The 19,370-nt window shown below is 43.6% G+C and overlaps 1 protein-coding gene across 5 annotated transcripts in view; it reads right to left on the minus strand.

Moving 5' to 3' along the window:
- Positions 1 to 16,436, minus strand: part of EZH2 (enhancer of zeste 2 polycomb repressive complex 2 subunit) — a 64,739-nt gene extending 48,303 nt beyond the window's left edge. For 2 of the 5 annotated variants that reach the window (XM_045087949.1, XM_045087948.1), the window contains exon 1: positions 16,300 to 16,432. The gene's annotated coding sequence lies outside the window, so the exon portion shown is untranslated. Of the gene's footprint in view, positions 1 to 16,143; positions 16,263 to 16,299 lie in introns of those variants that run through there. The other 3 variants (XM_045087952.1, XM_045087947.1, XM_045087945.1) reach the window with 3 other exon arrangements.
- Positions 16,437 to 19,370: the final 2,934 nt, after the last annotated feature.

A 19,370-nucleotide genomic window follows, 5' to 3' on the forward strand; every position in this document is an offset into this window, starting at 1 on the left:
ACTTTTTAAGTATCTGTCTTAATAGAAGACAGCTGGATCTTATCTGCTTCTGCATTCAATCTGTTCCAATATGTTGTTTTGGTTAAAGAATATGAAGAAAATCCATTTCCAAACAGGCATTTAGCTAGAAAACAGAAGAGTATTTGAACAGCCTTTTGAGGTAATTGTGGATGTCAGGCTTTGGTATTAGACCAAAGCTGTTCCCTGTAAAAAGTGGCTAGATGAGCTTGCAGTTCAACCTCCTAGGTGCTTTTCCTCAAGACGACACTATTCTACAGCAAGCAGCAGTGGTTTCTTAAGATTAATTGCAAGGTAGAATCTGAAATAACATCAGTAAACTTTCTGAACCCTGCCCCGTTAAAATCCACTGCTCTATTCACTCTGAAGGACCCTTAACCTGTGCATAATCATTCCTCACCTGAAAAATACTGGTCCACTGGGTTATGCAGATTTTCCAAAAATTGACGTTTTCCCAAAAATCATATTTGATAAATCCACTGATCTCATCAGAAAAGTCTTTTAAGTATTTACTGGGAAGCTGTCAAGCTCACGGTGACAGGTAGAGGTTTTCCAAAAATTCTAATTTTGGCTTGAAAACTCAAACATTCTTATTAGCAACAAATACTGTTTTTTTCCTTGAAGGACACGTTCCCTTCACGGAAAAACGTTTGCCAAATACCCATCTGAATAATCTTTGTCTGTCAACCCCTCTTTCAAGTAAAAATGTTCTCCCGGGAAAAGCGGCAAGGGCAGCTTGCAGCCCCGTCAGCTCGGGGCCGTTCCTAGAGGCCCATCCCGCTCGGGCACACCGCGAAGCCACGCGCACGTGGGCCCGTCGCGCTGCACAGAACACTTCCTCCGCAGCGTGCGCTCAGGATCACAAAGTAATAAAATTAACAATTTTTACTACTTCATCAAGGGCATTCTCTAGAACTGGTTTTTGGTGTTTTGTTTTTGTTTTTGTTTTTTTATTTTTTGTTTTTGTTTTACTCCAAGTGCTACAATGTCAATAGCTTTTACCCACCCCTGCTTCTCCACCACTGGTGCATATGTCAACACAAGGAAGGAGGAAAAGACAGTGGCAAGTAACATTTTAGTGTTATGACAAAGATAACCTCACAGACCCTCTGAGGTCCTCAGGCCAGGCTTTGAGAACAGCCGCTCTAAGTACATCAAGACACCTCATGAATCACGTCATAACAATCCCTGACTTCTCATCAGCTCGCAAAGCATCTAGAATGAACAATATATTCAAATTATATATTTTAAAGACACATTTATAAGAGGAAGGCCAAAAATCACCATTCTTGCAACTAAAAAAAAAAAAAAATCCATGTGAAGAATATTTAATGAAGGATACTTTGCCCTGTGGAACTAGAGACTCTGGATGGCAGTAGGCCATACATCTGTGCCAAATCGAGAGACTCGTGTCTAACAAAATGCATTTTCAACAAATTGCTTGTTTCCACCCATCTGTCCTACCCTTCCCCACTGTAAGAAGGTATCCCCAGTGGTCATACTCTTCTGACTGTCCAGGCTACCTAAAACCACCCCATCCTATCAACCAATGCCCATTTACTCAGATTTACCCCTACCCCCATAAAAGAAAGACAAAATAAAAATCTTGTTCCAGGAACCTTTTCCATTCCTAGAATGCCTCTATTTGTATTTAAAAAGGAGGGCACCTGAGTGGTATGGGGTCCTGGGATCGAGCCCCGCAGCGGGCTCTCTACTCAGCAGGGAGCCTGCTTCTCCATCTCTCTCTGCCTGCCTCTCTGTCTACTTGTGATCTCTGTCAAATATATATATATATATATATATATATATATATATATTGTATATATATATCTTTTTTAAATAAATAAATAAATAAAACAGAGAAAAATGACCAAAATAGACAAGCTCACTACTGCTGACCCCAAGCATTCCACCCAAACAACCCGCCAAACACTAGTAGAAGAAACTTCTGAAATTTTGGTTTGAAGGATCTGGAAAAGCCAGAAATGAGAGGTATTATCAACCAGAATTTATGGAGCACTCTGAAAATGCTAAATCCTGTAATGCAACAGGCATCCTGGTGCCTGAACACCAGCAGACTGCTTGTACGTGCCGCTACAGCCCAACAGGTGTCATGAACAGAGACTGTGCTGAAGAGGCTTCAGGAAACAAACGAGCCGGTGACTGGGATCGGAAGAAGTAAGGGGCAAAATACGGATCGTATTTGTAGCCCTGGGTTAGGCAGCACTTAAAAAGGCTAGTACTGTTAAATGGCGCAGGAATTACAGTGACGGGGCAATCTTAGCGGAGCAGAGAACATTGACTTGATTGTCACAGCGAAAGTGAGTAGACTCTGCACTAATGCATTTTCCACAGAAATAAGCTCATTCTCCTCCTTCTAGAAGAGTAAACAACTCTAGGTCCAACGTGGAGTCTACAGAGCAGCATTCCTGTGTTCATCTGAGCCACTATCAGTTTACAAAGACATGTCTTAGAAAAGAAATGGCCATCTAAATTTAAACCCACTGGAGAGGGCACCTGGCCAGCTCCATCTGGGGAGTGCACAACTCCTGATCTCGGAGCCCTGAGTTCAAGCCCCATGCCGGGCGTAGAGATTACTTTTTAAAGTTTCATAAACTTAAACTAGCTGGAGAATTTAACGATCATAAATGTTGTCAAGAATTTGCTTCAACAGGAGTGCTGGGGGGGTGCAGGTGGTTGAGCCTCTCTGACTCTTGGTTTTGGCTCAGGTCGTGATCTCGGGGTCGTGAGATCCAGCCCCATACAGGGCTCCGCACCGAGCACTGCGTGAGATTCGCTCTCCATCTGCCTCTGCCTCTCTTGCTTGTGCTCTCCCTCTCTCTAAAATAAAGGAATAAAAAAAAAAAAAGAAAGAAAAGATTGATTTATTTATTTGACACAGAGAGAGAGAGAGATCACAAGTAGGCAAAGAGAGAAGATGAAGCAGGCTCCCTGCTGAGCAGAGAATCCGATGCGGGACTCAATACCATGACCCGAGCTGAAGGCAGAAGCTTAACCCAGGCGCCCCTAAAATAAATGAATCTTTAAAGAAGAAAAAAATAATGTCTTCAACAATTAGACAAAACAAATTAACTGACACTTAGAAATGAAAAGAAAAATTATGGCTCAGGAACTAAAACTATGATACCCAACTCATGATGCAGACAAGACGAGATTCAGATCATTCACTACGATAGAAGCAAAAACGTAGGTAAATCTGATGCCAGATGCTCTTCCCTCCAGGAAGTCAATTTTAAATCTTATACCTCTGATAAGCCAACACAATTTAACAACACGCACTGTGCAAAATTTTAAGAGAAATTCAGTTCAGGTAAATACAAGGGCTCTTGTATCCCAATGTTCCAGCCAACAAGTGCAGGAGACAGGTGACAGGAATCTGCCGTTCCCACAGCCTGTGCCACGTGCCTCTGAGGCCATGTTTGGCCGCTCAGTGAGTCTAGTGCTCAAGGTAGGTGTTTTTCTGATAGCACTGGCCCTGAAGTGCAAACCCACAACTGTGCTCAAAAAACAAGAAAAAAAAAATGATGTATTCCTCATAGTAGAGGAGAGATGGGCTGGTTTGGGGCCTGAAGAGAAGTACCTATGACATGGAATCTTCCTAGAACGTTTCATGGGTAACCCTGCGGACATACTGTTGTTGCCTTGCACACTGTCCTTATGTCCCCCAAATAAGATGCAGTTTCCTCTGTACTCTGAAGACAGAATTAAAAAAAATAAAAAAGAAATAAGATGCAGCCCCCAATAAGTTGCGGTTTCCTCTGCACTCTGAAGACAGAATTAAAAAAAAAGAAAAGAGAAGACAAGACAAGACTGGGTAGTTCAAACTACTAAGTGCAAAGCAAGTACAGAATGTCTCGGAATTTCCAGGCACCCTATCTATAACCAGTGGCTGCTGTGAGCTAGTCTCAGCATTAGAGTTCACGTAACAGGAGAGAAAACATCTGCAAGTGCCATTCCTTTAATGTACGGACACCAAGAGAACTCTTGGGAGTGAGACCCTTCAGAAACTCCTCTGGCTCGTATCAGCCCTGAAGTTCATTTTCTTGCTAAAAACAGTAATAGTTCAGGGACAAGATGGAAGGAAAGGAGTTCGGGACAGTTATGAGCTGTGAAGCGCTGTCATGATTCTCCATCTGTACGGCTTATCAAGAATATAAACACACCGCTGAGGTACTGGAAAACTTCGAACCCTCCAGTATTATTTACAATCAGTGATATCTTTCAGTATTTGTTTTATCAAATATATTGTCTACTGAATTTTTTATTGGAAGATCACTTATCACTAATACTTAAAGCCCTGGGAAAAATCTCTTTTTCAGCCTCTAAATACCTAAGGAAATGTATAAAGAATTCACCAACCACAAGGAAACCAGGGACAGAATCCCTGTAGTTATCGCTCTGGAATTTCCACACCAGTATGAAGGCTTTTAGGCAGGAAAAAAGCCCGCATCCCAGCACCTCCACATGGGAAAGCATGAGTAGGCTCCGATGCGTGCCCAGCATGGGGGACTCTGAGACTCGGGCTAGGAAGGAGAGCGCTTTCGTCCGGCAGTCCAGCTTTAAACACTGTATTTCCACGAGTACAGAACGTCTCCTGACAGAGGGTAAGAAGAACATCTCACCCTTCATCTGAATAGTCCTAATGGGTGAAGACTGAAGTAACCAATACTCTGAAGACCTCTTCCTTTCCAGACAATGTGAACGTCAGGTACAGCCGGCTGTTTGGTTGCGTGCTGTAAGCGGGCAACAAGTGACAAATGGTAAAGAACACTATTCTATTTCTTTAAACACAAGACTAAATTCTGTAAGAAAACTCGGAAAATAACTTTGAACTTGACAAGCAGAGACGTGTAGAGAGAACTATTCCCATTTATACCCACACAGTCCTCTCCGAACAGTACTTCTCTTCTGATACTTCTGGGCACCAAGTGTGTGGCACCACCACCCGCGTGTCCTACAATCTGACCTCTGACACTACCTACCTGGACAGAGCATCAGACTCCACAGGTTAAGGGCTCAGTCCCACAAGACTTGTCTCACCCGACTTCAGATCCCAAAGCAAGCCCAGACAGTCCCCTGAGCTCCTCAACAGCCAGGTCCAGACTAGGCACCCACGATCCCCTTCTTGGGTTCAATTAGTTTGCCAGAACAGCTCACAGAACTCAGGAAAAGTTTCTTTACTAAACTGCGGTCTGTTACAAAAGGATGCAACTCAGGAGCAGCCAGATGGAAGAGAGGCACGGGGTGAGGTTCATGGGAAGGGCGCAGGGCTTGCAGATTCCCCGAGGCAGGACCTCTCCCAGCAGCTCCCCAGGTCCCCCAGCCTGGCTCTCCCAACCCTATCTTTCTGGGTTTCTTTTTTTTTTTTTTTTTAAGATTTTATTTATTTATTTGACAGAGAGAAATCACAAGTAGGCAGAGAGGCAGAGAGAGAGAGAGGAGGAAGCAGGCTCCCTGCTGAGCAGAGAGCCCGATGCGGTACTCGATCCCAGGACCCCAAGATCACGACTTGAGCCAAAGGCAGCGGCTTAACCCACTGAGCCACCCAGGCGCCCCTCTTTCTGGGTTTCCATGGAGGCTTCATTATGTAAGCACGATTCCTTCAAAACTTGGCTGTTAGTGACTGAACTCAATGCCCAGCACCACTCCTTCCACAGGGCTGGGGAAAAGGGAGGGTCTGAAAGTTTCAACCCTTCCAAACACATGGTGAGCTCCCCCAGCACCCAGCCCCATCTTTAGGCGCTTTCCACAAGTCATCTCATTTGCACAAACTCAGGGACTATTCAAAGGGGTGTGTTAGGAATATCAAGACACCTTTATGTGTGTCCCTTAGGAAAGTCCAAGGGTTGTAGGGGTTCTGTGCCAGAAACAGGATAAATTTATTATAAATCACAATATCCCAATGTGACTGTTTACAAAGCTAGTTTAGTCAGATACATAATAGTCCTAAGAAGCTTTTAAGTGCTATTATGCCTATAATGCAGAGACAAAAAAGGGAAAAAAAAATGGGCTTTTAATCAGCATTAGAGGTTTTATGGATTAATTGGTAAAAAGAATTTCAGAGAAATGCATATAACAATTCAATTAAATGCCAGCTAGGGGAGATCACAATTACCTGTGGTGGTGATGTGAACTCCAGTCCAATATTTCTCAGACTCTCCAGAGGAATAGCTCTACGTGGGTAACAGAAACCAAGACCTGAATCCCAGTATTTGAACCAAGAAGGACCCTACAGGCAGCGAAAGCCTGTAAGGGACTTGGGTCCTACTGGCTGTGTGAACCTAGGCAAGTTATTACCTTCAACAAGTTTCTATTTCTTTATCTTCAAAACAGAGCTCTCCTCTGAAGGCACATGGTAAACCTTCAAAATCACAAGGTGTTCACTTGTTCATATGCTTCATTTTGCAATGAAGATGAAATCTACAAAAGCCACTTGCTATGGAAATAAAACTAGCTTAGTGGCAAGGTCTAGCCTAGAGCCTGGGCTCTCTGCAGGATATCCAGCTGCCAGTGGAAGGTGCCCTTTAACAATAGCTTCTTTACAGCCTAACTTGAGCTCTGTATTTCAGGCAAATATCCTCCACAGGCAAAATTACTTAGAGGCCAAAGTGGGACAGCAACTCATCATTTCCTTCCTAGCCTGTTGAAGCAACATTTCTATCATTTAAAAGTCCCTCTTGATCACTCTCGAAGGGCATTTCCCAACCTCTTCTGACCCATAAACACTGTATGATAACATATCTCATAGTACAAATTAGGGGTTTTTTTAAAACAATTTTGCAAATTTTGTTTGTACTATTAAATAATTTGTATATGGAAACATTTTAGATCAAGATTTTATAAATAAGAATACATTGCAGCTTATTGCATCTAATAATGATAAATCAGTATAATGGTAAAAAATTAAAGTTTATCTCAACAGAATCTTTCAAATATTCACAAGACAGATTTTTTCCCATTTAGCAAATAATATATGGTGCTTATTTTTAAATAATTAATATGCATTATTTTCAACAAGTTTCAAAAATAAAATGTTTGGTTTAGAGACTCCATGTTTATTAAGCACAGGGCAGGTTCCTCAATAAACAGTTGTCAGTTCTATTATTTGTAGACACGGGGCAGGCACTCCTGCATCTACAAATAAACTACTGTGACATTTCACTATCAGGCTCTGGCACTGAAAACATACAAAGCTCCTTTAATGATTGAAAATTTCAACTGTTTAAAGAAAAATCATCTAATTTTCTTAAATTGGGGGGATTTGTTTACAAAGCACTTCTCAGATAGCATCAAAAACCAAGGCACTGTGGCACCTGGGTGGCTCAGTGGATTAAATCCTCTGCCTTCGGTTCGGGTCATGATCCTAGGGTCCAGGGATAGCACCCCACACCCGGCTCTCTGCTCAGCAGGGAGCCTGCTTCCCCCTCTCTCTGTCTGCCTGCCTCTCTGCCTATTTGTGATCTCTCTTTCTCTCTGTGTGTCAAATAAATAAATAGATAAAAATCTTTAAAAACGAAAAAAAAAAAACAAGGCACTAAAGCAGACAAAAAAGACATGATGTTTTATCCTTCTGACACGTCTGTAACTAGACATTGTGATCTGTGAATTCCGCTCACGTAAATGCAAGTGAGGGACAAGGAGCACTGAGATACAGCTGCAGAATTACTATCTTATTCTCCTCCCTTCTTCCCAGTTTCTCAACCTTTTTGACCTTAACCAACAGTATACAAAGGGTATAAATGAAAATTTCACAACAGTACCTGACAACAGGTAGCAAAGTTCACTGGGTGATACACAGTATAGCCACACAAAACTCACCGGGACAGAACTTCCAAGGCTCTGCTGTCGGGGCAGGGCTGCTCTTTAAATAAGTATGTACCAAGTTGTTCCTAAAGAAGCAATCTCCCAAGTATTCATGGCTGTGGGCCTAAATCCGCCTCACAAAAAATTTTATTTCTATCCACTGTGTACAAAACCCTGCTCTACTTCACCATGCAGATAAGTAAAATAAAGCTTAAATGAAGGGGAGAGGAAAACACAAGAGATGCGTTGAGGTATTTCTTTCTGTGCAGGAGATAAGCAGGCTAGTTGGGTTGGGAGAGAGCAAGGGTGTTTTGAACCAAACAAGCTAAATAGTATCTTGAGATGCTGAAATGGTAGGGAAGACATTCTGCAAAGAGGACCGAGCACCGACTTTCCACGTGTAACTTCCTAAAGATGAGTAAAAAGACCAAGTTCAGTAGGAGAAAGGTATAAGAAAACCATCAGATCAGATTAATGAGGAGAGTTAAGACTGTTCTGCTGACTGCCTGGCTTCACGGATTTCTCACCTGAAGACAGCCAGTGAAAGACGGAGCTGGGCGATGGCCGGATCCAGGCACTGGTGTCTGACAGCCAAGGGAAGCCCAGAGGCTTGCTCTCCCCACCCCCTTTATTAAAGGAGGAGGAGGCGTCATGTGTTACTTGTATAATGAAGAAAAACCAGAACTTTTTGTGAGAGTAAATTGGGTGTTGAGCAAAACAAAGAACTGAAACTCTGCAGAAATAAAATAATAGGATGAAGAAATCAAGTATCTAACCTCTTAAAACCATCTGTTTGTATAACAAAAAATTTACTAAACTATCAAAACAGGTAGCTCAAGCTTGCAATCTCACCACTTTTTACATACCAGATTCTAAGATCAAGGCTACTTTTCTGATTTACTTTAAAATTGTCACTTGTCCTTTAATTCTAATAAATGAAAAGGTCTGAATTACCCAAAACCAAAAATATGAAGAATTACTAAGTATTATTACCATGAAAACAGCATAATTTAAAAATTTCCCAAAAACAGGGGTGCCTAGGTGGCTCAGTTAAGCATCTGCCTTTGGCTTAGGTCAGGATCACACAGCACTGGGATTAAGCCCCTGGGGTCGGGGTCGGGGAGGCCTGCGCAGGGGGAAAGTCTACTTACCCCTCTACCCCTGCCCCTCCACCCCACTCCTACTCTCTCCCTCTCTCCAACAAATAAATAAAATCTTAAAAAATAAAAATAAAAATACCCAAAACACCTAACAAAAACTTGAAAAAATAAAAATTCCAGGCCAAACACACACACACACAAATAATACTATTTGTAGGAATAGTATCTTTTTCACTTTGCAGAAGCAAACACATGACATTTTGTTATACTAAGAATTAAATGGCTTGTGGATTAAGAATAAATTCGTTTTCACACAATTTAACTAAATTTAAACAACTGTACCTCCTGCATTAACATGACTTAACTAGGCCTATACACTGTCAATAATACGCAAAATCACAGCAGAAAATAAAGGAAAAAACATTTGCAAAACATATGACAGAGAATGTGTACCAAGAACATACGCAGACCTCTCACAACTCATTTAGACCAAAAAACCCAATATTTTAAGTGGGTAAAACGCCTCATCAAAAAAATGGCCAATGAAGCACGTGGATATATATTCAACATCACTGATCCCCTAGGAAAAATGAATTTAAACCACAACAAGATACTCAACACTCATTAGCCGGCCCAAACTTAAAAGACTGGCAACACCAAGTGTGAGAGGAGACCTGAGAAACCCCCTGCAGAGCAGCAACAGCCACTATAACCCTCCGCCAAAAGCCACAAGGTCGTAGGAAAATAGTTTGGCAGTTCCTTATAAAGTTCAATCATTATTTACTCTATGACCCAGCAATCCACCTACAAGGGATTTACCCACCCAAGAGAAATTAAAAGATATGTCCACAATGCTCATCACAGCTTTACTGAGAGCCAAAACTCTAAACAGCCCATGTGTCCAACAGGTAAATGAATTAAAAAACAGTGTATCCATACAACGGAGTACTACTCAGAAATAAGAAACTACTGAAACAAGCAACACAGATAAATCCCAAAAACACGCTGGGTGAAAGAAGCCAGTCACAGAAGAGTATACACTGTGTAACTGCATTCATAGGACGTTCTTGAATAAGAACAGTCCGGATCAACGGCAGAGAGTAATGACTGTAAACTCTGCAGATGTCAATGTCACACACGGACTGCGGTGGCCGTGACACCGATAGACGCTGATGGACGCGATCTCAGAGCCCTTCAGACCATACTCTTCAAATGTGTGCATCTCACTGTATAGAAGCCACATTTCAATAAAGTTGATTTTTAAACTGAAGAATTAGTACATTTCTAGAAAGCCATTTGACGATGTCTACTAAAACTTGAAACGTGCATAATCTTCAAACAGCCAAGTCTCCTTACGAAAAGTTGTCCCACAAACGTTCAAAGATATGTAAGGATGTTCTATACTTTTGACAACACAGTGTCCATCACAGGGTTGGTTTACCGTGTGAGGATACATCCATAAACGGAGTAACAAGTATTCCCCTTAACTAAACAGCCTAATAGCTCAGAGTTGGGAGCAGCAAATTTTTTCTATAAAGGGCCACATCGTAAGTATGTTAGGCTTGGAAAGCTACATCCAGTCTCCTCGTGTATTCTTTTTTGGGAGTTTTGTTGTTTCACAACTCTAAGCAGTTCGTGGGCCCTACCAAAACAAACAAAACAAAACCCAGGCTGAGAGTGAGAGACCACAGCCTTGAAAACAAAGTGTGCCAACCCAGACCCTTGCTCTCCCACTGCCTGGCTTTTGGCCACTCTATCTCTCATTATTGCAGTAGTTATAGAAAATAAATAAGACCAATGAGCACAGCGCCAAGGACGGAACAAGCACTAAAAAAAAGCACCTATTTTTTAATACAAAGATGTCTCTGTATTGCCCTAAAAAAACTGTTCTAGAACAAAATAGCTTGATCCCATTTTTGTAAAATACATGTATAAATGCATATTCATATAAATACATTGAAAGGTTTGAGAAAAATATACACCAAACTATTAAGGGTAGGGCATGGGATTAGAGGCATCAAGAAAGCTTTCACTCTGCAAGTCTGAATTGTTTCCAGAATTTTAAACTAAATACCAATTGCTTGTATTTAATCAATAGACCTTTTTTTTTTTTTTTTTTAAGATTTTATTTATTTGACAGAGAGAGGGAACACAAGCAGAGGGACTGGGAGAAGGGAAAGCCGGCGATGCAGGGCTCAATCCCAGGACCCTGGGGTGAGGACCTGAGCGGAAGGCAGATGCTTAAGGACTGAGCCACCCAGGTGCCCCTCGATAGACATTTCTAACATAAAGCATATGTATCACCATTTTCTTTATTTACAGGTCCTAAGCACATACTTAAACTTGAAAAATGTTTAGTTCCATTCATGAGAATGTATATTAATTCTAAAAAAACAACACTGGCACGATAACTAAAAATCTTTCATTAAACAATCTGTGCTGGATATAGTTCTAAGGGTTTCACGTGTATTAATTCATTCAATCCTCAAGAACCTTATGGAACGAATACTGTCATTATGATCACCAAGTTACAAGTAGAGGATGCAGGCGTGAAGGACAATTTGCCCAGGGCACAACCTGGCAGCTCAGAACTGGGACCCCGAAGACCACACTTAAAACTCAAATGATTCCTCCTTAGAGCACACACCATTACAGCTCTGAGAAAGAAATCTGCAGAGACATCTTTTAGTTGGTCTAGGGCATCAGACCATCCCCTCCCATAAAACTACAAATCACCTACTTTTAAATATAACTTTTTGATTGAGTCAAATAAACTCTTCCTGGGACCAACATGTCATTAATCAACCACACCAGCAGAGAACACGGAGTAGATAATATGGAGTCAAGCAATTTAAATTTGGATCCTGAATATAAATTCCTAGCTGGACAATCTTAGACAAATTCTTAAACCCTTTAGACCAAAGTTTCCTTAATCTGCAAAGGTTTGCAGAGTGTGATCTTACCATCTATTTAAAGTTTAATTGTAAAATATATATAAAATGTAACATTGTAACCATTTTAGGAGTATAATTCAGTAACACTAAGCACATTCAAAATGTTGCTCAGCCATCACTAACACCCATACCCAGAATTTTTTCATCATCCCAAACAGAAACTCTGTGTACTGTACCATTAAATACTAATTTCCCGCTCCTCTCAACCCCTAGAAACAGACATTCTACTCTCTTTGTGAGTTTGCCTATTCTCAGTATCTCCTATAAACAGATCATACAATTTTTCTGCTTTTGTGTCTGGCTTATTTCACTTAGCATAATGTTTTCAAGGTTCATCCATATTGTAACACATACCAGAATTTCATTCTTTTAATGGCTGAATAATACTCCATTGTACGTGTATACCGTCCTTTGTTCATCCATTCATCTGCTGATGGATGGATGCAGGGTGGTTTTAACAATAATTAGAAATAAAGCATCTGGGGTGCCTGGGTGGCTCAGTCGGTTGAACGGCTGCCTTCAGCTCAGGTCATGATCTCAGGATCCTGGGAAGGAGCCCCGAGCATCAGGCCCCCTCCTCGGTGGGGAGTCTGCCCCTCCCTCTGCTCATGCGCACTCTCTCTCAAACAAATAAATATTAAAAAATAAATAAATAAAACATCTGATGTAAATACTACCACAATAAGAAACAAACCAAACAAATGAATAAAGCATCCGATAAATAGGAGCTTTACTGTCTCTTTTTTTCTTTGTTTTCAACGTATTTCTGCACCACGCAGCAGTACAGTGGCAAGATATGGAACCATCTTAGACACAAGCTATGCCTTTTTGCGATGTTACTGGACTTGCTAATCTACACTTACCATATTTTAAAAGAATGAAGAGCATCCCAATAAAGGACCTGGAATTACACTGGCACTACTTCCTGCAGTTTTAGCTTCAAAATCTACCTTAATTATTCCAAGAAAGAACTCATCAATTTTAACTAAACACCTTTCAATTAAAAGATTCACTACTGTCTCCAATACTTTCCCCTCCTTTTATTTTTGGACAAGGACCATCAATACTGACATCAAATCAAATTAAGCAGATGCTATATGCAAGGTATCCAGATGATTCATCAAGTTTCTCTCTAGCTGCCTGAAATGCCAAATATGAGTACGAATAGACTACCTCAAGGATACATGATTTTTCCTATCAGAGTATTATAACTAAGAGAAACCTTGGAACTTAACCACCTTAATGATTATTTTTATGATCACTGCCTCTCAAAGGAGAAACACACCTTACAAAATTCCTCACAACAGTACTATAAATACATCCTGTATGCCTTGCAAAGTTCGTTTGTCAAATTATTTTGCTACATTTTTCGTTATTTCCTTCATTCAACTGTAAACCCTCTATTCTCTAGCAACTACTACGTATACAAAGAAAAACAAGACAGAGCCTCTGCCTCAAAGCACTTCAGAGTGTAGTGAAGGAGCCAGATGCATAAACAAGGGATTACAGTACAATCTGATACATGCCATAAAAAAGGTATGAACAAAGCCCTGTGGAACACAAGGGTGCCTGGGAACTCAGGGAAGGCCTCTAGAAGGTAAAGGTATCATCTGATTTTGAACCATTCTCTGATTTTAATGAGCTGTTCATCTCCACTCAGGCTCTCCTCCGAACTAAAAATTTTACATGCATACAGAACCCTTCATAATGCACAGAAAATGTTTTCCTCCTTTGTACTGACATAAAGACTTCAAGGCAAATCCATAAATCATTTCCAACTGACCCCAGAATACATCAGACCCACTGGGGGAACTTCCCTTGTTGTCAGTTTTTAAAACGCAGATCAACTTTCTTAATCACTCCTTAGGCCAAAACAGAAATTAATTCACACTCCTTGAGCATGCCAGCTCAAGGGATGGAAGATACTCTAGAAAAACCTCACTATGGCCTGGAGAAATCCGCTAAAAATTTTTAAATGGCCAATACAATTACTAATATATGGGTATGCAAGGCAAAGGTGGTATAAAAGTATTAGAATTTTTGTTTTTTGCCCAAATCAACAAGTGTTTTTTTTAATCACTGGTACTTAAAACTATCTTGTATATACTCACAATTCAACCAGAAAAAAAAATTAAAACAAAAATTTTAACCCAACTCCCCAAAAAGGCTTCTTAGAAAATCTGGTGGCAAAATTAAGGACAGTAATTATCAGTTACAGAATACACAAGGGAAAACTAATATCTTTTATTCTAAAAGATCCAAATTTCTACCATAACTTACCTAACTCATCTCCTAACGGTGGGCAATTACTATCAAGTTGTTTTAATATGTAACTATCAGTAACTAAATGTAAATGTTATTTAACAATCCAAAAGCTTAGGGCAGCAACTGGGATGTCTGTTCAAGGATGTCTAACACTGCAAAATACTCATAATAAAGACTTTTACATTGCATTTCTTTGTCTCCATTTTTATGAAACCATAAGACAGTAGATGCACATTAGCTCTTTATCTGACAGGACGCAAATGAGAAGAGTGCCTAAGTGTTTCTCAATTCCTTTTCTTTGAATATATTCACTTTCCACAAAAATTAGAATTGAAGACGCAATTTTCCTACGTGTTTCCTAGAGTTTAAACATTGAATACCCTAATCCACCTCCAGAAAGACAGACAGGAATCTTTATATCAGGACTAGAATCCCACCAATCCCCAACTTAGAGACTATGAAAAGAAAATTAAAATATATCTTAATCATTTTCATGTTCTTGCAAATAAAATTATCAATAAACCAGTTAGGTTTTGAACACTATTAACAGTTGTTAATGCTCATGATCAAAGAGTAATGGAAAATAAACTCTAAAACCCATAAAACTATAGATTATATTCAACTGTACCAGCATTCGAGTCTTTTAAAGGTTTTTTCAAATGTTATTTTATGTAATTTTAATACACCATAAAATTAAACCGATGAGCTTCAAAACCAAGAAAGTAAACTTTGTAATGAAATATTTTTTAATTCCAGATTTTTATTTCCAAATGAATTTTAAGTTTTACAGATCCTGTATGATAAACAAAGGAAGTTTAGCTTAACTGTGGACAGCACTCATGCAATTTCTTAAGCAATAAACATTTCTGCATCCAGTCTTTTCTGACTCCTAAAAGCTATTGTTCACGGAAAATTAAGACCAATCAGTAAGAAATAGCCAACCATATAATGTAAATACACATTTGTCATAAGTATTTTATCTGGTCAACTATTTCTACCATCTCCTCCTCATTCAACCCCTAGGGACCTGGGGAGTAATCGCTTACTAAATGACAGTTGATTTCGTTAGCACCTGTCGCCACTCTCAGACGTATCATACAAGTTGGCCAAAACAGCTTGAATTTTTTTTTTTTTTAAGATTTTGATTCTTTAGAAAGTGGGAACTCGCTAGGCGCGAGTTCTCCAAGTTTTCCAGAAGACCGTGCTCCTCAATTCCTCCCATTTTCCAAAAGCGACCCTGTGGCACAGACTTTTTGGTGGCTGGAAGGGGGCACACAATGACGCGGGGACTCGACGGAAAGCCTTCCAAACGAACAAAACCAAAAAGGGGGAGAACAGCTCGACCCTGCCCGAAAACTTAACCGAAAGGCGGACGAAAAGGGGAAGGCAGCCCGGCACTGCCGCGTCCGAGCGGCTGCAGCCGCGAGGTTCCAGGCGGCCGAGGGGGAAACGTCAGAAGCGCGGCCACTCCGAGTCCCGTCTCCGCACGCCGTCCCGGCCGCCGCGGCCCCGCCGAGCCTGCGCGCGCGCGGGGAGGGGGCGTGGGGCCGAGCCCGCCCACCCGCGCCCGCGGCCCGGGCTCCCCACGCCCCTCTCCCGCCTGCTGTCAGGCCCGGTGTCACTGCCCCTTCCTCGCGCCGAGCTCCCCCGAGACACAGTCCGTCCTTTGTCTGAGTGCGCACTCGGCTGCGAGGTCCCACCAACTTGTGTGTGCCCCGTCCCACCCGGGCGCTCCCGCCGCGGCGCTCCACACAAAGGAGACTTGGGCTCGGGCGGCCAGCCCGCCCCGGGCACCGGAGCGCCCCCAGCCCAGCCCCGGCGCCCCCGGAGGGGCGGGCACGCGAGAGGACCCCTCCGCACGCCCCCCGCGGGCACCCGCCCCTGCTCCCGCCTCGGGTGTCGGGGGTCCGGCACTGCCCGCCCGCGGGGGGCGCGCGGGTCAGCCCCGACCCAAGGCCCCCCGCCGAGGGGTCTCCTCTCACCCCGCCTGCAAAAGCGGCGCCCGGGAGAGCCCGCTCTGGGCGACACCCGGACCGGCAACGCGGCGGCGGGGATATCCCGGCGCCGCCGGCGCCGTCGCCGCCCCTCGCCGGGCTCCAGAGCCCCGCCGGCCGGCCGGCCCGACAGCGGCGCGTTACCTGCGCCCCGCGCCCCAGCCCGCGCCGCTCCCGCGCGCCGCTCCCGCGCGCCGCCGCCGCCGGGGCCCCACCGCCTTCTGCGTCCCAGTGGGTGTCGGACGCTCCCGGACCGAGCGCCAAACGCGGCAGCCCAATCGCCATCGCTTTTATTTGGCCCCCCCAGTCCAACCAAGCGCCGCCCCGATTGGCGGGACGCGAGGCGGGCTCTCGTCCAATCACAGGGCCCGCCGGGCTCGGAGGCGCCGAGCCAGCCCCACGCAGAGGCGCCCGCGGGACTCGGCCGGGCCGGGCGGGCGGCGCGTGCGCGCGGGCGCGGGCGGGCGCTGAGGGACGCGGCCGCGGAGTGGAAGTGCCGCGCCGTTTCTTTGTTCTTTCTCTGAAGGCACGGCGCCTCTCAGGAAGGCGGCGGGCCGGCGGGCGGGGGCGCGGGGCCTCTGGAGCCCGGGCGGCGGGTGGGGGTTGGGCAGGGTGGGGTGGCGGGAACCGGCCGGAGGGCGGGACGGCGCGCTCGCGGCGCTTGGCGGGAACCGTCGCCTCGGAGTTCCCGGGCCGGAGGGGCGGGGCCGAAAGCCAAGTTTGAACAGTTCAAAACTCGGGGGTGGTAACGGTTTCAACTGCCGCTCTCTTTTCCCCGCGCGCCGAGCGGGGCCGGCCGGCGGGCGCGCGAGAAGCGCTACGCATGGGCGAGGAGCCGCGACCCCCCCGCGCTCCGGTGGGGCCCGCGCGCCGCCGCGGCCGGGCCGAGCGTCCTCCGAGCGACTCCCTGCGACTCCCTGTCCGCTCGATCCCCGACGGCCCGCGGGACTCGGGCTGGTGGAGCCCGCCGTGCCCATCGCCTTAGAGACCTGGGCGACAGTGACGTTCCGGTCACAGATTGCTCATTCAACACGCCTTGTTCAGATCCTTCCCGTGCACGTGTCAACGTGAAAAATCATTCATCAAGGATGAGTGTGGTTCACTTGCCTCGTGCTGATGCCTCTGGAAAATGTTAGGGTAATGACAATATTTTTCAATTATTAAAAGGTGATCTTGGAGTAAACCTGTCTCAATCCAGAGGAATTAGGAATATTCTGCTTAGGACACAATCTGCCCTTTGGCTTTATCTGTCAGCGCAGTTACGATTAGTCCGACTTCTTTTTAGTAGGATGCAGTTATAGGGCGAAATAATCACTCGTGAACTGGGATTTCATACTGAGTTCAGACAGGGTCAGCTATGCACTGTTTAATTAAAAGCTAAAGAAATTGTTATATTTTTTTAATTGACAGACTTTTTTTTTAATTTTTTATTTTTTATAAACATATTTTTATCCCCAGGGGTACAGGTCTGTGAATCGCCAGGTTTACACAATTCACAGCACTCACCAAAGCACATACCCTCCCCAATGTCCATAATCCCACCCCCCTTCTCCCAACCCCCCTCCCCCCAGCAACCCTCAGTTTGTTTTGTGAGATTAAGAGTCACTTATGGTTTGTCTCCCTCCCAATCCCATCTTGGTTCATTCATTCTTCTCCTACCCACTTAAGCCCCCATGTTGCATCACCACTTCCTCATATCAGGGAGATCATATGATAGTTGTCTTTCTCCAGTTGACTTGTTTCACTAAGCATGATACACTCTAGTTCCACCCATGTTGTCGCAAATGGCAAGATTTCATTTCTTTTGATGGCTGCATAGTATTCCATTGTGTATATATACCACATCTTCTTGATCCATTCATCTGTTGACGGACATCTAGGTTCTTTCCATAGTTTGGCTATTGTGGACATTGCTACTATAAACATTCGGGTGCACATGCCCCTTCGGATCACTATGTTTGTATCTTTAGGGTAAATACCCAGTAGTGCAATTGCTGGGTCATAGGGCAGTTCTATTTTCAACATTTTGAGGAACCTCCATGCTGTTTTCCAGAGTGGCTGCACCAGCTTGCATTCCCACCAACAGTGTAGGAGGGTTCCCCTTTCTCCACATCCTCGCCAGCATCTGGCATTTCCTGACTTGTTAGTTTTAGCCATTCTGACTGGTGTGAGGTGATATCTCATTGTGGTTTTGATTTGTATTTCCCTGGTGCCAAGTGATATGGAGCACTTTTTCATGTGTCTGTTGGCCATCTGGCTGTCTTCTTTGCAGAAACGTCTGTTCATGTCCTCTGCCCATTTCTTGATTAGACTGTTTGTTCTTTGGGTGTTGAGTTTGCTAATTCTTTATAGATTTTGGACACTAGTCCTTTATCTGATATGTCGTTTGCAAATATCTTCTCCCATTCTGTCAGTTGTCTTTTGATTTTGTTAACTGTTTCCTTTGCTGTGCAAAAGCTTTTGATCTTGATGAAATCCCAATAGTTCATTTTTGCCCTTGCTTCCCTTGCCTTTGGCGATGTTCCTAGGAAGATGTTGCTGCGGCTGAGGTCGAAGAGGTTGCTGCCTGTGTTCTCCTCAAGGATTTTGATGGATTCCTTTCTCACATTGTGGTCCTTCATCCATTTTGAGTCTATTTTTGTGTGTGGTGAAGGAAATGGTCCAATTTCATTTTTCTGCATGTGGCTGTCCAATTTTTGCAACACCATTTATTGAAGAGGCTGTCTTTTTTCCATTGGACATTCTTTCCTGCTTTGTCGAAGATTAGTTGACCATAGAGTTGAGGGTCTGTTTCTGGGCTCTGTATTCTGTTCCATTGATCTATGTGTCTGTTTTTGTGCCAGTACCATGCTGTCTTGATGATGACAGCTTTGTAATAGAGCTTGAAGTCCGGAATTGTGATGCCAATTGACAAAGACTTCTTAATGAAACTATAATTCTTCATCTGATGATTTAACCCATCATTTTTCCACCTTTGCTAAATCACCATCCTATTCCCCACATACATTTTGAACCAATTCAGTGTTAGAATTACATGTGGAGGGAAGCCACAGAGAAAAACAATCATGTTCCCAAATGAAAGCACAATTATGAACACATAAGAGTGCAAGAGTAGGTTATGCATCTGAGATGTAACTATAAAAATTTCATCTATCAAACACCCAACAGTCACCAGCACATTCATATTCTGAGGTAAAAAGGCTCCCATCTAGAGC

This window comes from Mustela putorius, unplaced genomic scaffold (genome assembly GCF_011764305.1).
Source record: "Mustela putorius furo isolate JIRA1106 unplaced genomic scaffold, ASM1176430v1.1 tig00001680_pilon_pilon_pilon, whole genome shotgun sequence".
NCBI classification, from domain to species: domain Eukaryota; kingdom Metazoa; phylum Chordata; class Mammalia; order Carnivora; family Mustelidae; genus Mustela; species Mustela putorius.